The 20,936-nt window shown below is 42.5% G+C and overlaps 1 long non-coding RNA gene across 3 annotated transcripts in view; it reads right to left on the bottom strand.

Annotated features, from left to right (window-relative positions):
• Positions 1 to 20,936, bottom strand: part of LOC148518199 (uncharacterized) — a 103,373-nt gene that overhangs the window by 40,107 nt on the left and 42,330 nt on the right. For all 3 annotated transcript variants that reach the window (XR_015878989.1, XR_015878988.1, XR_015878987.1), the window contains exons 2-3: positions 19,392 to 19,464; positions 18,844 to 18,903 (exon numbers count right to left, since the gene is read on the bottom strand). This is a non-coding gene — a long non-coding RNA (uncharacterized LOC148518199). The remainder of the gene's footprint in view (positions 1 to 18,843; positions 18,904 to 19,391; positions 19,465 to 20,936) is intronic.

Raw genomic sequence — 20,936 nt, 5'->3', positions numbered from 1 at the left:
GCAGAGCTTATAGCCAGCAAAAGTGTTCTACCGCCCTTTGTGACCCATAGAGATTTAGGAAGAAATCCAAATCTAGCCCATTCTGATGTGAAGGGGACATAATTAATCAACGTATTTTCTGCATCCTGTTTCACCTTCAAACTAAGGGCCTGATTCAGACCCGCTCGCGAACTCTGAACGCTCGCAAGCGGGTCGATGGTGCCCTAGTGCGCATGCACACGACGGAGGGAGCTCCGTTGTGCACATGCGCGAGACCCGCATAGCGACGGCCAGCCGTCGCTATGGGTCTCGCACCAAAGGGGGCGTGCTGTCAATGGTGAGTGACAGCACGCCCCCTTTAGTGGGCATGCCGGGGGCGTTGCTGCCCAGACAGAGGTGTTCCCATGGGAACGCCTACCATCTGGTGCCGGCCCCACTGACATCACTAGTGATGTCAGTGGGAGTGCTTTTGGCTCTGATAGAGCCAAAAGCACTCCTGGACTTGCGGTAGCGAGACCCTACCGCAGGGTCTCATCGCAAGCCCGATGGTCGCGATGGTCATGACCATCGCGACCATCTTTTTGGGCACTCGCATAAGCTGTGGGTGGTCACCCACAGCTATGCGAGGGGCCAGGAGGCCGCTCCAATTTTAGGTAGGAGGGCCCTGATTCAGAGCGAGCGCTCTAATTCTAGGCCTTTTCCCATGCCATATAAAAGATTGAAATTTGCATTAATCAATTTCACATACTGATGTGCCCAGGTATTATGTTTCATCATAGCGTTATCTCTCATGCCAGGCCATGAGTCGCACCACACAGAAAGTTTAGTAATGTAGCGTAGCGTAACGCTGGAAAAAAGTCATTACGTGTAATACAACATTTTGCCCACCAGGTGTCACTTTTCCTAAACTACATAGCGTATGTGTCTGATTTCCAATGTATGTTCTGTATCACCGCCCGATGATTGGTTGACAGAAGCGGTGATTCAGTACACTATACAGTATTACAGCATTTTCCACATGGAATCAGGAATGTATAATAAATCGGTAGAAGAATGTCTAATAAAGTTTGAAATCATTAAGCTCTGTATTACACACTGACTGTGCGGTTGAAATCACACTTGCACCAATGTAAATACTGTTGGCACTCTCCCAGACTTAGACATTGTAGTGGGTTCATTACTTTATAAACTACAGAACTGTAGTAATGGGTGAAGCATGTAGCCTAGCGGTCTAATGCCTAGTCTCACCACTTCTCCCTTCTTGTTCCGTGGGTTTGAGACCTTGAAAATATGTTTTTTTATTATTTTTAAAATCTTCACTTAAAATATTCAGTATTCAATACAGTACATGTGGAGCACATGCCCAATGCTTCGGGAGTCAAACAGCGAAAGTTGGATTTTTTTTATTACTGTACATACTGTACCTTAGAACGCAAACTTGCGTCAATGCCGGCGCTGTCCCAGACTTGGATACTATAGTGATTTTATATGACCAGCAACTGGTAGTGGGCTCTGTTTAAGAGAGAGGGCTCTGCATAATAAACTGGCTGTGCATTTAAACTGCAAATTGCGTCAATGTCAGCGCAGTTGGCGCATGCCCAGTGGTGGGGTTACAATGACAATGGAATGTGTTCCGCATGCCCAGTAGAGCCAAGCCATAAACCAAGTAGTGCTATGCCATGGCGCATGCCCAGTTGTCTGCATTCCTACAGTACAGTACTGTACAGTATGCTGTTGAATTTTCACACTTGTGCCATTCTGCACTGTCCCAGACTTACAGTACTTACAGTATACACAATAGTCATTTCATGACTTCAGAAAGTGCTACAGTAGTGGGCTTTGTTTGGGAGGGAAGTCTCTGTATTAAAAACTGACTGTGCATTAGAGCACAAACTTGCGTCAATGTCGATGCTTTCCCATACTTGGAAACTTTAGTTATTTTATGAGTTCAGTAACTGGTAGTTGGCTCTGTTTAAGAGAGAGGTCTCTGCATTACAAACTGACTGTGCGTTTAAACCGCAAAATTGTGTCAATATCAGCACAGTTGGCACTGTGGTGGCTGTTAGCCAGCTCCGAGGGGTTACGGTACAAGTGGGATCTCTGGCACGTGCCCAGTGGAGAGGTTGCAATGCATTGCCAGTGGCGCTGCGCTATAGCCATACCCTTGTAGCGCTATGCCATGGCGTACAGGATGGAAGATCATACAGTAGCGGGTCATGATTCACACACAGTGAAAGTGGGATCTCCATATTACACACTGACTGTGTAATAATAATATTAAAAAATTAAAAGTGTAACCTTGACTGTCTAATATTATTATTTTTATTATTATTAGACAGTCAAGGTTACACTTTTTTGTCATAAAGTACTGTGGCATAGAAATGCCAGAATTTCTGGATAATGTATTAGTGAAGATTTAAAACAAAATAAAATTATACAGTATATATTTTAAAGGTATCGAACCAGCGGGACAAGAAAACGGTAGATGCAGTAGGGCTAGGCATTAGCCCCCTAGACAACTGCATCTACCTAGAGTCATGGAATCGCTACAATTTCTAAGTCCGGGACACTGCCGACAGTATTGTAAAATAATACAGACAACTGGGCATGCACAGTGCTAGGAGACTCAATACGCCACAGTGTAGCTCGCAACTAGCAATGCGCTATATGGCGTATGGAGCAACAAACTAGAGTACTGTAGCTGGGCACATCTACAGTACATACAGTATAATGTATTGAGTTTTGTAAGGGTTGGATAACAATACTCAAGTACAGTACTATAGTGAACATTAAAAAATAAATAAATTATCAAGGTCTTGAACAGAAGGAGAGGAGAGGACAGATGCAATTCTTACTAGGAGAGACTTGTGGGCAAGGGGTTAGGTGATCCGCCTTGCTTACACTTCTCTCATTCTGTTCGAGACCTTGATAATTTATTTATTTATTTTTTTAATGTTCACTATAGTACTGTAGTTCAGTATTGTTTTCCAACCCTTACAAAACTCAATACATTATACTGTATGTACTGTAGATGTGCCCAGCTACAGTACTGTAGTTTGTTGCTCCATACGCCATATAGCGCATTGCTAGTCGCACGCTACACTGTGGCGTATTGAGTCTCATAGCACTGCGCATGCCCAGTTGTCTGTATTATTGTAAGTAGAGTACAATACTGTTGGCACTGTCCCAGACTTAGAATCATGGAATCATTACACTGTCTAGGAACTACAGTAGAAGCAGTAGTCTAGGGGGTTAATGACTAGCCCTACTGCATCTATCATTTTCTTGTCCCGCTGGTTCGAGACCTTTAAAATATATACTGTATAATTTTATATTGTTTTAAATCTTCACTAATACATTATCCAGAAATTCTGGCATTTCTATGCCACAGTACTTTATGACAAAAAAAGTGTAACCTTGACTGCGTAATAATAATAAAAAATAAAAAGTGTAACCTTCCAAGTTTCGAACCCGCGAAAGGGTTGTACAAGCAACGTAATGTATTGGTTTGATTATTTACCATTACACTACAGCCGCCTGTAATACCAAGGTTGCACCTGGTCCATGGTGAGTGCACTCTATTACTTTCTTTTGGATTATAATTGTATAACCCCAAAGGGTGACACTGGGTTCGCACCCTAGGCCTTGAGACTGTTGTTGCTGTGTGTGTGCCAAACTACTGTGGATTATATATATATATATATATATATATATATATATATTAGGGATGTGCAGGCTCGGATAGGTTCGAGTTGGCACGTGGAGTTCGGATTTTTCCCTCCAAAAAAACGGAACTCAGAACGAGGCAAAACGTCATCTTACATGGACGAACATCATCATTCCTGGTCTTTTGTCCAGGAATGATGATGTTCGTCCATGTAAGATGACGTTTTGCCTCGTTCTGAGTTCCGTTTTTTTGGAGGGAAAAATCCGAACTCCACGTGCAAACTCGAACCTATCCGAGCCTGCACATCCCTAATATATATATATATATTAGAGATGAGTGGGTTTGGTTTCCTGAAACCCAACCGAACTTACCTGTTTTTTGTAGATCAGGGTCCCGACTCGGATCTACTCACCAGCTCCAGATCCAAAAACAGAGCAAAACACCATACATGTTTTGGATCCGGAGTGCAGACTGTCGGATCCAATCAGCAGCAGCTACAATGGTTACAGGCCGCTGGTTGGCTGAGAATAACTGTCTCTCAACCAATCAACACATCCGTATAGATTTCAATGGGCCCATTAAACACACATGTGTTCTGTCATTTGCTGGGAGAAGCGCTATGGGGCCTATTCATCATTACTAAAAAATCGATGCAGGTAATTAGGTTTAGAACTCGCATGGAGTTCTACCTAATTACCAGAGGAATTCATCATTCCTCCTCTCCATTAGTATCTATTCCGAAAAAGCTGTCATTTTTGCGATGACAGCTTTTTCGAAAATATATAATTTCCCCTATCAGCTCTAACTTACAGCAGCTTTAATCAGTGCTGCGCATGCGCAGTTACATTTACAAAAGCGGCGCATGCACAGCACTGATTATAGCTGCAGTAATTCTGTGTACGTCTGCCACCCCCAGCCCCCCCTGCGCCCCTCTCCAACCTACGTGGCCGCAGCTGCAGACCCCGACCTCCCGTCTGAAGATATTTTTTTTTAAAACTTTACTGTGTTGTGCCGGGAGAACACAGTCATAGCAGCAGCCTGAGCCGGAGGAGGGACCAGGGAGTGACGGAGAAGGCAGAGGAGGACCTGCTCACGTTGGAAGCAGGTAAGTGTAACCCGCTGTACGCCACCTCAGAGTGCTGTATAGTAACACCATCGAGTTCTGACAATACATCTTTTTCGGAATTTGATGAATAGCCTAATTTCTACATCCCCATACTAATGTATGGGGAGTGTGGAAATGAATGCAGACACACTTAACCAGGAGATATCAGTGATATATCCTGTGTTAAATGTGTTAATACTAAAAAAAAAACGGTAATTAAGGAAAATATCCTTAAAACCATTATTTTAGTGTTGATAAATAGGCCCCTATATGTGTATACATATATAGCACTTCTCAGTCTGGATGGCTCAGGAGCTGTGATTGGTTTGTTTGTTTTTAAACCCATGGGATGCCTACATGGAGAATAGAACAAATCATCAGGGACAAGGTGAGTACGAATGAATGTATGTATTAAAGTTTTAGTTTTCTACAGTGTGTGTACTAGAGCTGAGCGGTCTGGATTTCCTTGAATCCGGGCCGCTCCGAACTTCTTAATCCAAGCTCCATCTCCTGGCTCTGGGTTTTCTGCCAGGCTTGGAGGTCAGATCGAGGCCGATCATATCCTCCTGGGTTTTGGATTCCATATGAGGTGTAGCGGCCAGGACTCGGCGCCATTCACTCCAGTCCAGTCATGCTTCTGAATGCTGCGCTCTGCTGTGTCCATCTCTAAGGGGCTGTGTCCATCTCTAAGAGGCTGTGCTGCTGGGGCTGTGTCCATTTCTAAGGGGCTGTGCTGCTGAGGCTGTGTCCATCTCTAAGAGGCTGTGCTGCTGGTGCTGTGTCCATCTCTAAGGGGCTGTGCTGCTGTGGCTGTGTCCATCTCTAAGGGGCTGTATCCATCTCTAAGAGGCTGTGCTGCTGAGGCTGTGTCCATCTCTAAGGGGCTGTGCTGCTGAGGCTGTGTCCATCTCTAAGGGGCTGTATCCATCTCTAAGGGGCTGTGCTGCTGGGGCTGTGTCCATCTCTAAGGGGCAATACTGCTGGGGCTGTGTCCATCTCTATGAGGCTGTGCTGCTGGGGCTGTGTCCATCTCTATGAGGCTGTGCTGCTGGGGCTGTGTCCATCTCTATGAGGCTGTGCTGCTGGGGCTGTGTCCATCTCTATGAGGCTGTGCTGCTGGGGCTGTGTCCATCTCTATGAGGCTGTGCTGCTGGGGCTGTGTCCATCTCTAAGGGGCTGTGCTGCTGAGGCTGTGTCCATCTCTAAAGGGCTGTACTGCTGGGGCTGTGTCCATCTCTAAAGGGCTGTACTGCTGGGGCTGTGTCCATCTCTGTCTTATCACTAAGTCCATCTAAGTGACAAGCTGTGCCCAGTCCTTTACTCTAATTCCATCACAGTGGTGCTGCACTGACTCCGCAAGCCCCACCCACTGTGTTCACAGTGTGACTCCATATTTGTCAGCAAAAAAAACTTTAAAAAAATAAAAAAGTGAAAAATAAAAATAACAATTGTTGTACTATTTGTACTGTTCTGCGCATTGCACTCCAGTCACTGTATTACCCCAGATCATGTGCGGAAAAGCAATCTAATACTGAGCCAAGCTGTCAGTTTAAAAAAAATAAATTGTTGTACTATGTACTGCATCCCAGTACTCTGTATTATCCCAGAGCATGTGCGTAAAAGCAGTCTGACTCTTGACACAGTGTGAGCCAAGCTGCCAGTTTTAAAAAATAAAAATTGTTTATTTGTTTGTGCTGTGCACTGCATCCCAGTATGCTGTAGTACCCCAGAGCGTGTTTCTCTGCAACCTCTGAAGAATTTGATCCTCCCTGGTCAGACAGTGTCTTCAGTTGGTACTCATTATTCATGTAGATCACATGGCCCGGAAGATGCAGGTTTGTGTAGGAACACCAATGTCATCATCATACAACAGAGGTTCTGCCAGACTCATTCCCCCTGTGTCACCACCTGCCCCGTGGCCCTTCCAGCCTCCTGCCCCTTGTCACTCCAGCCCCTGTCACTCCATCCTCCTGTCCCCTGTCACACCAGCCCAATCACTCAATCCTCATGCTCCATTACTACAGCTTCCTGGTCCCAGTCACTCCATCCTTTTGTCCCCCATCACTCCATCCTCCTGCACCCAGTCACTCCAGTCTCTTGCTGCCCGTCACTCCATCGTCCTGCCCACTGTCACTCCAGCCTCTTGCTGTCCGTCCCTCCATCCTTCTGCCACATCACTCCAGGCTGACGGCGGTGGCAGCACCAGCGTGGTGACTGTGTCTGCACCCATAGGCCCACAGCGCCCTTGGCAATAGCCCTGCGAGCCTGCCCCTTGAACTGCCCCTGACTGTAGCCACTTGGACTTTGACAATAATAAATTGTTTATGTATTTATTTATTTATTTTTGGCACTTACAGTCGACAGCAGCCTTTTTTTTTATCAGATATGATACTGCTTCTCATACAACAATACCCAACTATAACCACTTGGATTTCAACAAGAATAAAAAAAATGTTGGTTTAATAATTTTTTTCCACTTTTGCACAGTCACATATCGATGGCAGCCTTTTGCCATCAGTGGGCCTGATTCAGAGCCGCTCACAAACAGCGAGCGCTTGCTCTGAATCAGGGCGGCCACTTTTTCAAAAATAAAACGGCCTACTGGCCGCTCGCATAGCTGTGGGTAACCACCCACAGCTTTTGCAAGCGGCCAGGTGATGGCGATGGTCGCGACCATCGGGCTTGCGACAAGACCCTTGTGGTAGGGTCTTGTTCCCGAAAGCCCCAGTGAGCTTCCTGCTCTAATAGAGCAGGAAGCTCACTACTGACATTACTAGTGATGTCAGTAGGGCTGCCCTCAAATGGCAGCTGTTCCTTTGGGAATGCCTCATTACACTTACCTGCATCCTCCTGGCCTCCGGTGATCTTCTCCGGGCTTCCCGATCAGGTGATCTCCCATACTGCACTGGGACCCGATCACCTGATGACCGGGCCCCAGTGCACTGTGAGAGACCAGCTGACCGGAGAGGAGCCATCACCGGAGGCCCGATCACCGGTCCCTGGATTCAGGTAAGGAAAAAAAAAAATGTTTAAATTTTTTTCTTTTTTTTACAGTAATCAGCTTGCGGTCTACTTAGACCACATAGCTGATTACTGGTACCGGCTCCCGCCTCTGCTCTCTCCGTTAGAGCAGAGTGGGAGCCCGGTAACCGGGGGAGACTCTGGATAACGCCACCTCCAGGTGGCGTTATTATCACAGGGCTTCCCCCGGTATTTTTTTACAATTTATTTTTAGTAACTTGCACACAGATCACATTTCCCATTACAATTATGGGAAATGTGATCTGCTTTACTAAAAATAAGTGATACTGGGGGTTGGAGTAGAATTTTACTAATTCTACTCCAATTGCCCTGTAATAACTACAGGTGAAACTAAAATAATGTGAAAAGGGTATGAAAACACCCTTTTTCACTTTATTTTAGTAAAAATAATGTTAATAAATAGAGCCCATAGTGAGACATGCAGCATGGTTTTGGATAATCAAATGAGAGCTAGTCCATTGATGCTCACCCTCTCTCATCCGCTCTGTAAACCGCTTCACTAAAGAGGGAGAGGAGGGAGAGGAACTGATGTTGGTTAAGCGATGAGCACAGGAGGCAGCAAACAACTAATTGTGAGCCACAAAGGACAACTAGAAGAGTGGAAGGATAATTTACTTGATACTCTAATATCCATAGTATTTCTCTGTTCATGCATTCTAGACCAGCATATCACCTGGAATCCTGTGGGGCCGTTTCACCGCACAGAGGCAACATCAAATAATGAATAGTTTTCAGCCCATTCCCATCCTTTATGAGGAATTTTATCCTAAGGTGACACACCAACCCATCCATGATTATTCATTAGTAAATTGCCTCATACTGACACCTCCCTATAGACACAACATAGGTAGCGGAATTCATTTCAATCAATAATGTGGTCAAACCCCTGAAAATTTAGTTTTCAGGGATTTGACCATATTATTGATTTCTGATATGCACCAAGCTTCGGAAAGCAAAGCTCTGACCCGATGGGTAACACCAACATTACCCAATAGAATCCTGTGGACTTCTTTCCGCAAAGTGCTGTTAGAGGGATCCAATCGGATCCTTCCCAGCATACCCGGCGGGGCGAGTATTGGTCACAGACCCGGAAGTCCCTCTCTTGCAAAGGACAGATCTTGGGAGGGGCTGGGCTGCACATCCTAAGATTAAACATGATAATAGGTGCTACCATGCTGAGACCTGTAGTTCTACCGCAAAAAAGAAAGGGGGGGAGGAGCAGGTGCACACTAAGAATACCAATGATCATTCGTATTCTTAGTGCCTATAGTGTGCACCTGCTCCTCCCCCTTTCTTTTTTGCTAAAGGACAGATGTTAATCGGGAGAGCTGTCATTGCGATTTTCTTCATGCATACTGGCGATATTAACGTCAGCATGCGATGGCAGGATGCATCATATGCAAAATTAAATGCTTGATGCATCCTGCCCAAAGTGGCTTATAGTTATAGGTAGAAGTACAATGTCATGCCCAGACAATAACCACTGAGAAACCTGTATTACTTATGATATATTAGTGGAAAAGTAAATGCATATACTACATAAATCTAAAATAAAGAAACAAGAAAAATTATTGTCTCAACTCACAGTCAGATTTTACACAGATGTACGCACGGAAGATAAGAAATGACATCACGTATGATGGTAATGTTGTTTGCCAATGGCAGTTTTCATACAAATGTAGAAAAGAGATATCTGAAAAGAATTGTTCCCTTTCATTAACTTAATGCTTCATCTGTATTTTATTTTCTCCCAATAGGTTATTTAAAAAAAAATGTTATATGTTGTGGCCTAGACTATTTTGTTTTCTGTAATTATTTACATCTAGCAACAAAGCGATTAAATATATGGTTTATAGTCCTTTTTTATTGCCTGTAATAATCCAATGCTGTGGTTGTTCACAACATAGAGAAGGGACCCAATGACCAAACCACATTGCTGCAATATGAGATTTAGCCATCATTTTCTCAGAAATCCTAAAATACAGTAGGAGTGCCTGTGCCATTGCTGAGACTGCCTTAACTCCTGCACTCTCTTATGGCTCTAATTAAAATACTCAAAATTGCATGTAACAAAATAAAAAAAATACAATACTGTATTCCAGCAGGTAACACCCATCCTAAAATACTAGGGTGTGTTGTGAGTTTAATGTATAACAAAGGGGGCTTGGGAACTTGACTGTTTCTTGCTATTATTGGAATACTACTAATTAAATTAATTATACTAGTTAAACATTAGCAAAGACCTAATGAAGATGATTTCATTGAGACAAGTAGAGCATAGGTGTGAGATTAGGGCCTAATACAGAGAAGTATGCAAACCCGATGTTTTAAGTACATCTTCGATGGTGGGGAGACTGTGCATGTGCGTGACCTGTTCTGCAGATGTACAGAACGGGTCCTGCAAAATCACTCACGGTGCCCCCAAAGTCGCAGCATGATTGCCATGCTGTGGTAGTTTGGGGGCGGGGAGATGGCCCGGGGGCCTGGCACGCCTTTTGTAGGCATGCCGGGGCTAGGGTTTGTCTCTTCAGATGCATATTTCCTAGCCCCAGCTGAGTAATTCCTCCGTTGTCCATTTTCCACTGTGAGATGACTGCGGTCATCAAGACCGATGGTGATCTGATGCTGCAACTTCAGACGCAGCAAGCAGATCTGCAATGCTGGCAGGATGCATCTTTTGCCATGAGATGCCTCCTGCTGCATTAGCATATGTTAGTATCGCTGCTGCATCCAAAGATGCAGCAGCGATGCTAACAGCATCCATCTCTGAATCAGGGCCTTAGAACATTGCAACATTATGAGGTGACATACTGTAGTGAACAAAACAGAAACAGGTTTTAAAATGAACACCCTTGTATTAAAGAACTTAATGTAAAAATGGTGCAAAGAATGATTATTTTTCTCTCGCTGAGCCCTATTTCTTCCATCTTAGAAATTTTCCCAGAAAATGCTTGTTTCTTATTCAAGATGCCACCAAAACTATTATTCACTTTCTCATCATCTCCCGTCTTGACTGCTGCAACCTCTTCCTATCTGGCATTTACCTCATATCTTTGGGATCGGTATGAATGACCGCCAGACGTCTAGCCGGCGGTTCAAATCCCGACACCAGAAGACCGGCAGGTATCCAATTCCCGATCGGTAAGTACACTACCTTACCCTAACCCTCCCTTAGGGGTACCTAACCCTTGCCCCCCCTCTAAGTGACTAAACCTACCTCCCCCGTTCCAACAGCCTAACCCAAGTCTCCCGAGTGGGTGCCTAACCCTAACCTCCCCCTGGGGGTGCCTAAACCTAGCCCCCCCTTTCCCTAACCCTACCCTAACCCTCCCAGGGGGTGTCTAACCCTAAGTCCCCCTGGGTGCCCTGAAACCTAACACCCCCCCCCCCTCGCAGCTATCCACACCCGCTGACCGGCTTCCCTTCGCTCCGTATGCCGGAGGTTGGGCTCCCGGCATAGCATTGATTAGGTTCTACACTTCCATGCCGCTCAGTCATATCCTCATCCTGTGTCACCATATTGTCTGAATACAGGGCACCATGGGCATAACTAGCATAAGTGCATGGAGTGCATCTGCTATGGGTCCCAGAGCTGAGGGGGGTCCATATTCCTTGTCAGAGTTACATGTGTTATATACATTTGACACCATTGGGTAGTACATAGGGGCCATTACAAACTTTTGCTACGGGGCCTTCAAATACCTAGATAGCCACCTGCACGGCACTGTCAAATTTGAGCCAGCTTCATATGCCACATAAATGTACATGTGTAAACTCTTGTTAAATGCAAGAGAGCATGTTCACAATGGATTTCCATTAAATTAACATTTTCAACTGCAAACACAAGGCCTGATTCGGCTTCAGACGGAATTGCAAAGCTGCTCGCAAGCAGCTTTGTAATTCTGTCTGTGTAGATATGGTAATGCAGCAGGAGGCATCACGTCTCCTGCATTCATTATGTATCCAAGCTGCGTTGTCCAACACAGCTTCGGATACTCTGCGGAACATCGGCCAGCTAGGGTGACCCATAGGGTCACGCATCCAGCTGCCGCAGTTGAGAGAAAGAAGCCATGAAATCTACGTCAGCCGAGATCCTGGCTTCTTCCCTCTCGTTTCATAGAATGGATTTTATTTTCATGTCCTGTCATGCGCTTTTAATCTTGCAAAATTCATAACTTTATTGCCAATGGGAGTGAGGTCTAAGGCAGCAAACAATGAATAGCAGTGTTTGCAAACCATGACCATTTGGAGGATATGAATTTAAAAACAGCAAGAAGTGTGATTTGTTTTTTTTCTTCTCTCACTGCAATTAGTAGAATGTCAGCAAATAAATGAAACTTAGTGAGATCATGAATTATTTATGCAACAAATTTCCCCTCTGTCTTTCAAATAAAGCATTTAAACATATTAGGAGAGATCTATGAAAATGATTATATTACATTACAGTACATAGCCATTGGCTGCACCACCTTTTTGCATTATACTGTACCTGTACAATAGTTCTCATTAATGGCCACAGAGTCATATCAGGAGTTCCCCAGCACCAGTGTACTAACCTCCTCCCTTGTTCTTCCAAGCAGGCACCACTACATAAAAAACCCCACATTACACCGCATGTAGTGCCCCTGATTCACATTACACCACATACTGTAGTAGTGTCCCTTATTTACGTTATGCTACACAGCAGTACCCCTTATACACGTTAAGCCATACAGTAGTGCCCCTTATACACATAATGCTTACACTCCCAGAAGTACGGAGGCTCACGATTTTTCAGGTAGACCCCCGCACCCCCGGAAGTGTAGGCAGATCTCCCACATCCTGTCCACTTCCTAGAGAACCGGGCAGGATGGGGAGATTTGATGGGCAATTTGATGGACCGTAGGGAGCGGGAGGGGCTAAGTGACGGAAATTGCGTATTTTATCCCCGCCCCCCTCCTCGCGGACCTGCAAATCATGGGCTTTTTCAAATAAAGGGGTTTGGGCCTAATTATGACATCATCCCAACCCCGCCTCTCAAACAGGCATGCAGGAGCAGCTCTCCTAGCTGCTCCCGAAAAGTATTTTCACAGGGTCGGTAACTATGACATAAAGCTTATATATTGTGTAGTAGTTTTATACTTCTAATAATAATGATAATACTTATGTAGTGCCTCTTATACACATGCCACAGTAGTACTGATAGGAAACCAGACCCCCAGCTGCATCCAATTAATTGTTGAGGGCTTAGATGTCAATGTGTCATCATCCTGGGGCATAATTTAAGTAAATCAAGTGACACACTTTGTCATGTGATCCAGATCTTCCACCACACTGCAGCCTTTCCTACCATTTACTGTACATGTTTGTTGCCCATAGTGTCTAGACTACCAAACTGACACATTTATTCTAAGTATTTCTAAGCAATACAGGAGTGACCACCAGATAATGCAGAGAGCATCATAGTGACCACCAAATAATGCAGGAAACATCGCAGTGACCACCAGATAATGCAGAGAGCATTGCAGTGACTGCCAGATAATGCAGAGAGCATCGCAGTGACCACCAGATAATGCAGACAGCATTGCAGTGACCACCAGATAATGCAGAGACTGGCAGATAATGCAGAGAGCATCGCAGTGACCTCCAGATAATGCAGGAAACATCACAGTGACTGCTAGACAATGCAGAGAGCATTGCAGTAACCACCAAATAATGCAGAGAGCATAACAGTGACCACCAGATAATGCACAGAGCATCGCAGTGACCACCACATAATGCAGAGAGCATCGCAATGAACGTCCGATAATGCAGAGAGCATCATAGAGACTGCCAGATAATGTGAAGAGAGATGCAGTGACTGTCAGATAACGCAGGGAGCACCGAAGTGACCGCCAGATAATGCAGAGACCATCATTGGCCCACATAAAACAGATAATATGAATACACCCCTTACACACAAACACAATAACACCCATGCACACACATCAATACACCATCCCCAGCACAGACAGTATTAACCCTTCAAGTTAAAAACAAATACACTGCTCCCTATTGCATAAGTATACCATCCCCCTAACATTTCAACATTTTCACCCCCCCTAGCACTTACCTGTCCAGGAGGAAGAAGTGAATCCCTACGGAGCTCCAGGGTACAGGAAAATAATTCAGAGACAGAATAGACTGGGAAAAGGGACAGATACTTGGGGCAAGGGGGTGGGGTCTTGGTAGGGAAGAGGGAGGAGTAGATTAGAAAAGTCAGACAGGGTATATGAGGGCGGGTTTCAGGCACAGGGCAGGGCCAGGAGGGAGTAGATTAGAATAGGCAGACAGGGTAGATGAGGGGTGGGACTTGGGGTGGGGGCGGGGTTTTAACTAGGGACAGGAGGTGAATAGATTGCATAGAATATAGACAGTAGTGAGACTGGGTAGAGGATAAGAGGGGGGAGAGACTTGAGGTGAAGGGACAGGAGATTCAGTAGAATACAGTCAGGGTAGTGATGATTGTTTCAGGCAAGGAGGGGAGAAATCGGATCACTGGGACATCCGCACTGAGCAGTAGGGATGGCCATTCATCTGGCTACCATCGTTGGTGACCAACTATGCAATGGCTAACCATCAATAGTTTCACCAACCAAAGGTCATCCCTGTTCTTTAACTGAATGGCCTGCGGGATAATCGGAACTGGGGGACGGGGCTTCGGGGTGGAGCTATGTTCAGTGTCATGGCACTTCACAAAAAAATAATAATTCGGTTATGCTTTACCATCGATGGAAGGAAACCATCCAGTTCTCCCCAATCGATGGTAAAAGCATTCGACATTGGCCATAAACCATTGATTATTATAATTATGGCCATCCCTACTGAGCAGGCAGCCATTCAGAGGAGTTGGACCTGGCCCTTACTTGAAGCTACATTGTACTGGTGGGGGGGGGCATCTGGCACTCTGTCCCCCAGCCCAGCTTGCGAACAGCAAGAGGATCACTGTGTGAAGAGCCATTCAGGCTCAGCCGCAATTCTCTGCTGCAGGCTACCACTGCCTGTCATTCAGGTTGACAGGCGCAGCAGCAACAACTGACTCTGCAGCAGCTTCTTCAGCCTGGCGCCTCCCTGCAGTCCAGGCTCTGCTGAGTGAGTTGCGCAGGCCCTGATCCTAGGGAAAAAATGCAATATATACATGTAATGCACAGCTAATGCTGCTAATTGATTGTGAGGGGGGAGTCTGGAATGGGATAGAGCAGCTGTTCATCCATCTATAGCTGACCCACATTCATTTAGTAACTCAGCTAATGTCCAGAGAGTGACCACAGGCTTATTTCAGCAACTGTTGTCATTCCAACACCAGCGTTACTCAAAAGATTCCAGTAGAATTTTCACCGATGTGCCGATCACGATAATTTTTTAATAGTTATCGGCATATCTGTGAAATCCAATATGTTAGCTGATGAATGTTTGAAAAATATAACCTATAACGTTTATTTTTTACAAATCTTGTTAACAGGAGCAGACACTGTAGCTGCACATGATCATTGACATTTGGTTAAGAAGAAAGTAGATGGATTAGAGAAATATTCTGCGAAGACACTCATTGGAGATGATCCTTAAACCACAATGCAAAAACTGGAAAAAAATAAATAAATCAATATTGTAATGTTGTAATAAAAGTAGCCAAATTTGCTGAATAAAGTACTTTTTATTTAAAACAACTTTGTTTATAAAAAGGTTTCAATTCTCCCAAAAAAATTAAGTAATCAAGGACCAGTATTTTAACTTGGTTTTACTTTAAATCTCTAATGAATTACAACATTTTTAATAACCTCTTTTGCATAAAACGTAACTTTTGCGAATTATAAAACTATACACTTTACAAAAACATTTGGAAAAATTTCTCAAATGCTAGTATGATAAAACTTTTTTGTTTTTAATTTTTAAACAGTTTCATTTTTTTTGTAGTATAATGTTCATTGGATCATCTAGGTCTTTTGTTGCACCTTATTCTTGGTTATCTGTTTAATCTTGAGAAAAAAAAAATAGCTAAATTGCAATAAAACTAAAACAATTAATTATCAGTTATTAGTTATTTTAAATGCTAGCTCTATTAAACATTTTCATTAAAAAGGACTATTAACTATATTTTAACTATATATTTTAGCAAAATAAAAATCTAAACAGTTTAAACATGAATTCACACCTAAAGATTTTCGGGCCAACCATCCAACTAGTTGATTGGTTGTAATGAAAAACTGGCAAAATGGTAGTTATGACAAGTTTGTTCAATGTTTGATGTTAACAATTTGTTGAAACAAAACTATGTCCATTTTCAGGTGGTTTTGGAGCAAATCGCTCATTGTTATTTGCTTGCATGCCTTACCAGATTTTTAGTCAAACCATTCAACTAGTTGGATGGTTGGACAGAAAATCTTTACATGTGTACTCGGCTTTAGTTACTATTTATCAAAGTTGGTCCTCAGGTCAGGTGTTCCTGATCAACTAGCAGGTGCATGTGTATTGATTTTAGAGCAACACATTTTTAAAGATCCACAGGTGTAGATAATTATGTCACTTAACTTGTGAGCAGACCTGCTTAACAAAACCTTTTTGGGATTCTAAGAAACTACTTTGGAAAAGTAAAGTCAATCAAAATGAATACTGATAAATAAATGTTCTATCAACAGAGCATCAGGATTCAGGGGTTGTCAGTCCCAAAAATAAGCCGGAAAAAAAAATGTATATCCCGCCAAAAGAAAAAAAATCTATATTGATGTCGGGTTTTTAAATCAATCCTTAGGTGCAGACAAATTCAATTATAATACACCAAATATAATAGGACCGGTTTTAAGTAAAAGTGTCTTTTTCATGTTATTTTATTGTTTTCTCGGAAATGACCAGTGAACGCAATGCCACCAAGTAAAATACCAACTTAAAGTAGGGTGAAAATGAGAACGGCTATCTGAAACACGATGCTGGAAAAGCAACAAACCCCATGCAGATTGTGCAAAAGGCAGATATTTTTACCACCTAGCCAGGGAATAGGTAGTCTCCCAGGTGAGGTTAGGGTTAGATTAGGGGAAGGTGGGGGTGGGGGGGGAGGTTGACAGTTGGGGTAGCTATTGGGAGATAAATTCCTAAACCTATGGAGTTAGCCTCTACAGACCAACACGGGTATCAGAAAAGGAAAAATGTTGGACCATTAAGGGATGATAGATGCTGAACCAATGGAATCTCACCATCTAAGCAAGTCATTGCTTTGTATGTCATGGCATGCAGGGATCAGAGATATGCAATACTACTCCAAAATTTTAGGGCAAAAACTGTGTGGACAAGATATTAACACAATCACTATAGCTGATAGTGTACGTGTCAACATAGCAAACTTCTTTTTACTTTTGGTATTTTAAAGTGGTTAGATAATTAAATATATCTACATTTCACACTAATGATTCCCTGATTTATGGTTTAGAAAAAGGAAATATTTTGGGAGATTTACATTTTACTACAACAATTACCTTCAGTGGATCAATTGAGGGGTGGCTCATCTATTAACCTTCTAACAGCTGGGTCATTTTTCCAAATTCAAAGGATACCGTATGGATCTGGATGTTGAACTCTGTCCTCTGGTTTGGATATTATCTCTAGGGGTATGAGCAGTAAAAGGACTTTGAAAGTCCAAAAAGGATACAGGGGCTCTGCGAGTATGCATTTCATCAGCGATCAAAACCAAACTTGCAGACATTGACAAAGAGGATGATGTTGTTAGGCTCAACGAGTTATACACATCATCCTCTTAGTCATGGTAGAATTGATGCATGTTAATTACAAAGATGGAAGACCTGAATTAGTCATTATCTGTAGCTGGATTGTTCCACGTTTTTTCTCTTTGGGTTTGTTGAATGTGATTTTCATTTAAAACTAACTGTCATGCATTCGATTGCCTGTGTTAGAAGAAGAGTTGAGGGAAACATGGATGTTCTATGTGTTTCTTGTCTATTATCCACTGAGTTAGCCATGTCAGCTATATGATCAAATGGTGTTGATACTCTTCAATTGTTTTAAAAAACAAAGACAATGGGTTGTCATATGTTTCTCCAATGTGTACAATGTTTGCATTTGACAAATTGGCCTTTTAAAATATCATGCTCTAAATAATGTTGAAAATAAATTATGTTTAACTTTTATAATTTATGTCAAGGAATTTTTTATAAATGCTAAAAAACAAAAACAACATTTGGATGTGATTGTGAAAATAAATACTCATACACAATATGGAGTTTGTTAACTATTAAACATGCTACTCCTATGTACAAGACACTACCAGCAACCAGGTTTTAAAAAAAAAAAAAAATTAAGTTAGAAATAAAAAATAAAAAACACACAAAGTGTTTATGACCACATTTGCATTTTGGCAAGTAAGAAGGCTAAACATTACAAATTCAAATGTCCAGTTATGTCAAAAATTAAAAAATAAGTATTATTGGTCACTAGCATGGCAACACAAGTAAGCAGTCTTCTAGTGGTGCACTTTTTTTAGAATATAACATCTAACATATGAACTTTACAAACATTTTTTTTCAAAAGGGAAAAAACGAACAATATACTGTACACTGACTACAGTATAGAAAATGTAGAAAGAGTGTAGACAATAATTACAAAACTGAGTCATCCAACCTTTCCTGTAAAATGCAACATTCCACATAGATTTATAGAGGCGATGACATGATGGGAGAATTACAAGCATCCATGCATTTTGCCACCATTTCAGGGGTATCTGAAGATGGAGTTATGTCCTGGAGCCTATGAGTTATGTACAGGAGACTACTTTTTAATGCTTCATTTGAAGGCTGCCCTGGCTACGGTATAGTGACATTATAAAAAATCCACTTTGAAAATTTAAAAAATATAGTTTTACGACTTTGTGTACCTGTAATGTGCCAGATGAAACATCCTTTAAAAAAGCTAATATTTTGGAAAAAAAATAAAATCAAGCACTCTTATGTCATACCTATAGTGCATTGCAAAAACAAGGATGAATGGCAATTAAAAAAAAAAATTATGTTTTTCAATAAATACTTACTATGGCCAGTATTGGGATTTGCATCAGCAACTGTTAGATTTTCAACATTCCCTTTGATACCTATAGGTGTTAAATATAAAATATATAAATTTAAATATTTTTATAATACAAATAACTTTGGAACATAGCAACACTTGACCAAACTACTGTATCTAAATGGGGCACAATTATTTTAAACACTGAATTTATATCCTTAAGGAAATCCAGGTAAAATTTATTTCTGTCCTTTGATTTTCAGGATGGCGCCCCTTGCAACCTAAACATGGTGGGTAATTGTTACACCAGGCAGTCTTCATATGGCCGCTCCCCCTAATATTGTTTCCATAATACTTAGAGTTTATAATGGCTTTGCGCATACTTTTGATGATTTTCTACTGTCTCCCAGGGACGGTTGTGATTATAAATACTCGGTTTGAAAAGCTGCAGGAGCTCCTTCTACGCACTATTCTATGTACATTGAAATTTATTGGGCCAATTTTGGATTTCTACCAGACACCTAAATTTAACAAAATTATTAATAAATAATAGTATATCAATTAAATAATTACCTTTCGTCTGTTGTCAGAGTTAAGTAAACTTCAGATCTCTCTAATTCATAGCTGTCGCCCACGTCAATGGAATCTGTAACCCATAACATTTCTGGTTAAAACTTATTTCATAAAAAAAAAAATAATAATAATTATACTAAATATCCAAATTTTTCACTTTTGCAGTAGAAAACATTTTATATAAGTCATACAAATTACACTATCAATAGAATGCATAATAGAAAAAAAAATACATGATATGTTCATAAAACTACCTGTCCCTACTGTCTGATCCTTTTCAACTTCAGTTGCCTCTGTCTCACACACACACACACACACACACACACACACGACTGTAGAGAGCAGGTCCAGGGATGCCTTTCACATCAGTCCCTTGCCCCAGAGGAGCTTACAAGATTTAAGGGGTCGTCTATGAGATAGGATGCTTTACTAAATTAGCATATACCTATAGACCTCTTAATTAACTATATTTTTGTGTGCATTTTTGTTATATGTCAATTGTCTAGTCTTTTGTCCTTTGTTATAGAATTATTAGCTTGTCATATTAAAGGTTGTGTTTTAACTATTTCATTTTTCATTAAGAGTGCTCACAAAATAGAGTTTCTTTTCTTCTTTTTTCTTGCAACTACCTGCTATAGTCCGGAAGGGGAGTGGTTTATGATGTTTCAGCACAAGCCCAATTTGGTGTTTTTTCTGCTGACTTTTCCTCATACCTCCATGAGCTGCGAGTTTCAGTCCAACTGTGGGGACTCCCCAATAATTATATAGGTGCGGTAACTAGCCACAGGGTTTAATTGAATCCACCCCTAAGTAGAAAATTTACTAAGAACTGTCTGTGGTCGGAGATAGTCAGAGTTTAAACAAGCACAGCATCTCAGGAACACGGGTGACTTGTCAGCTGAAACACTCAAATTTGCCAAGAATAGTGTTTTTGATGGTGCATGAAATGGTGTTTTCTGCCTGTATTCACTGCAGCCAGCACATATCAGTGGAATACATGTAGGCTGTATGTTTCTAAACTGTTAAGCAAACAGTGTTATAAAAAAATTATATAAAACAGCATGGGGTCCCCCTCTGAGCAAAAGACGTAGGGGTCTCCCTACCAGCCATTTGGCAATGGTGCTGGTTGGAAGAACACACAAAATTATTGCCATGTGGTTCCCCGTACAGTATGCCGCTGCTAGGGGACCTGCTTCACAGGAACCCCAGACAAAGCATTCTCACCCCACACTAGTCAGCCCAAGCAGAGCCCCCTTAAGCAAAAAATTACAGTGGCGCACAAGAGGGGGCCGTTGTGAACCCCTCAGCTAGAGGCAAACCCAGGAGGGGGGGATGCAATCATTGTGATTGCTGCTGCTCAGTGTCAGAAGCCTTTATAACTCCACTGTAGCCCAGCATACAGCAGCATGTGCTGGGCTGGGGAGAGGGACTGCTGACAGGTAAGAAGGAGTGGGGGTGGCAGCAGGTCCCAGGCCCCCCCAGGCCTGGGTAATTAGTACCTGCTTTCCCCCCTCATGGTGCCCCTGGTAACCAGCAGTGGTGTTT

Source organism: Taudactylus pleione, unplaced genomic scaffold (genome assembly GCF_031769625.1).
Source record: "Taudactylus pleione unplaced genomic scaffold, aTauple2 ptg000201l, whole genome shotgun sequence".
NCBI classification, from domain to species: Eukaryota; Metazoa; Chordata; class Amphibia; order Anura; family Myobatrachidae; genus Taudactylus; species Taudactylus pleione.
The sequence above is the reverse complement of the archived record's forward strand: the minus strand, read 5'-3'. Positions and strand labels throughout refer to the sequence as shown.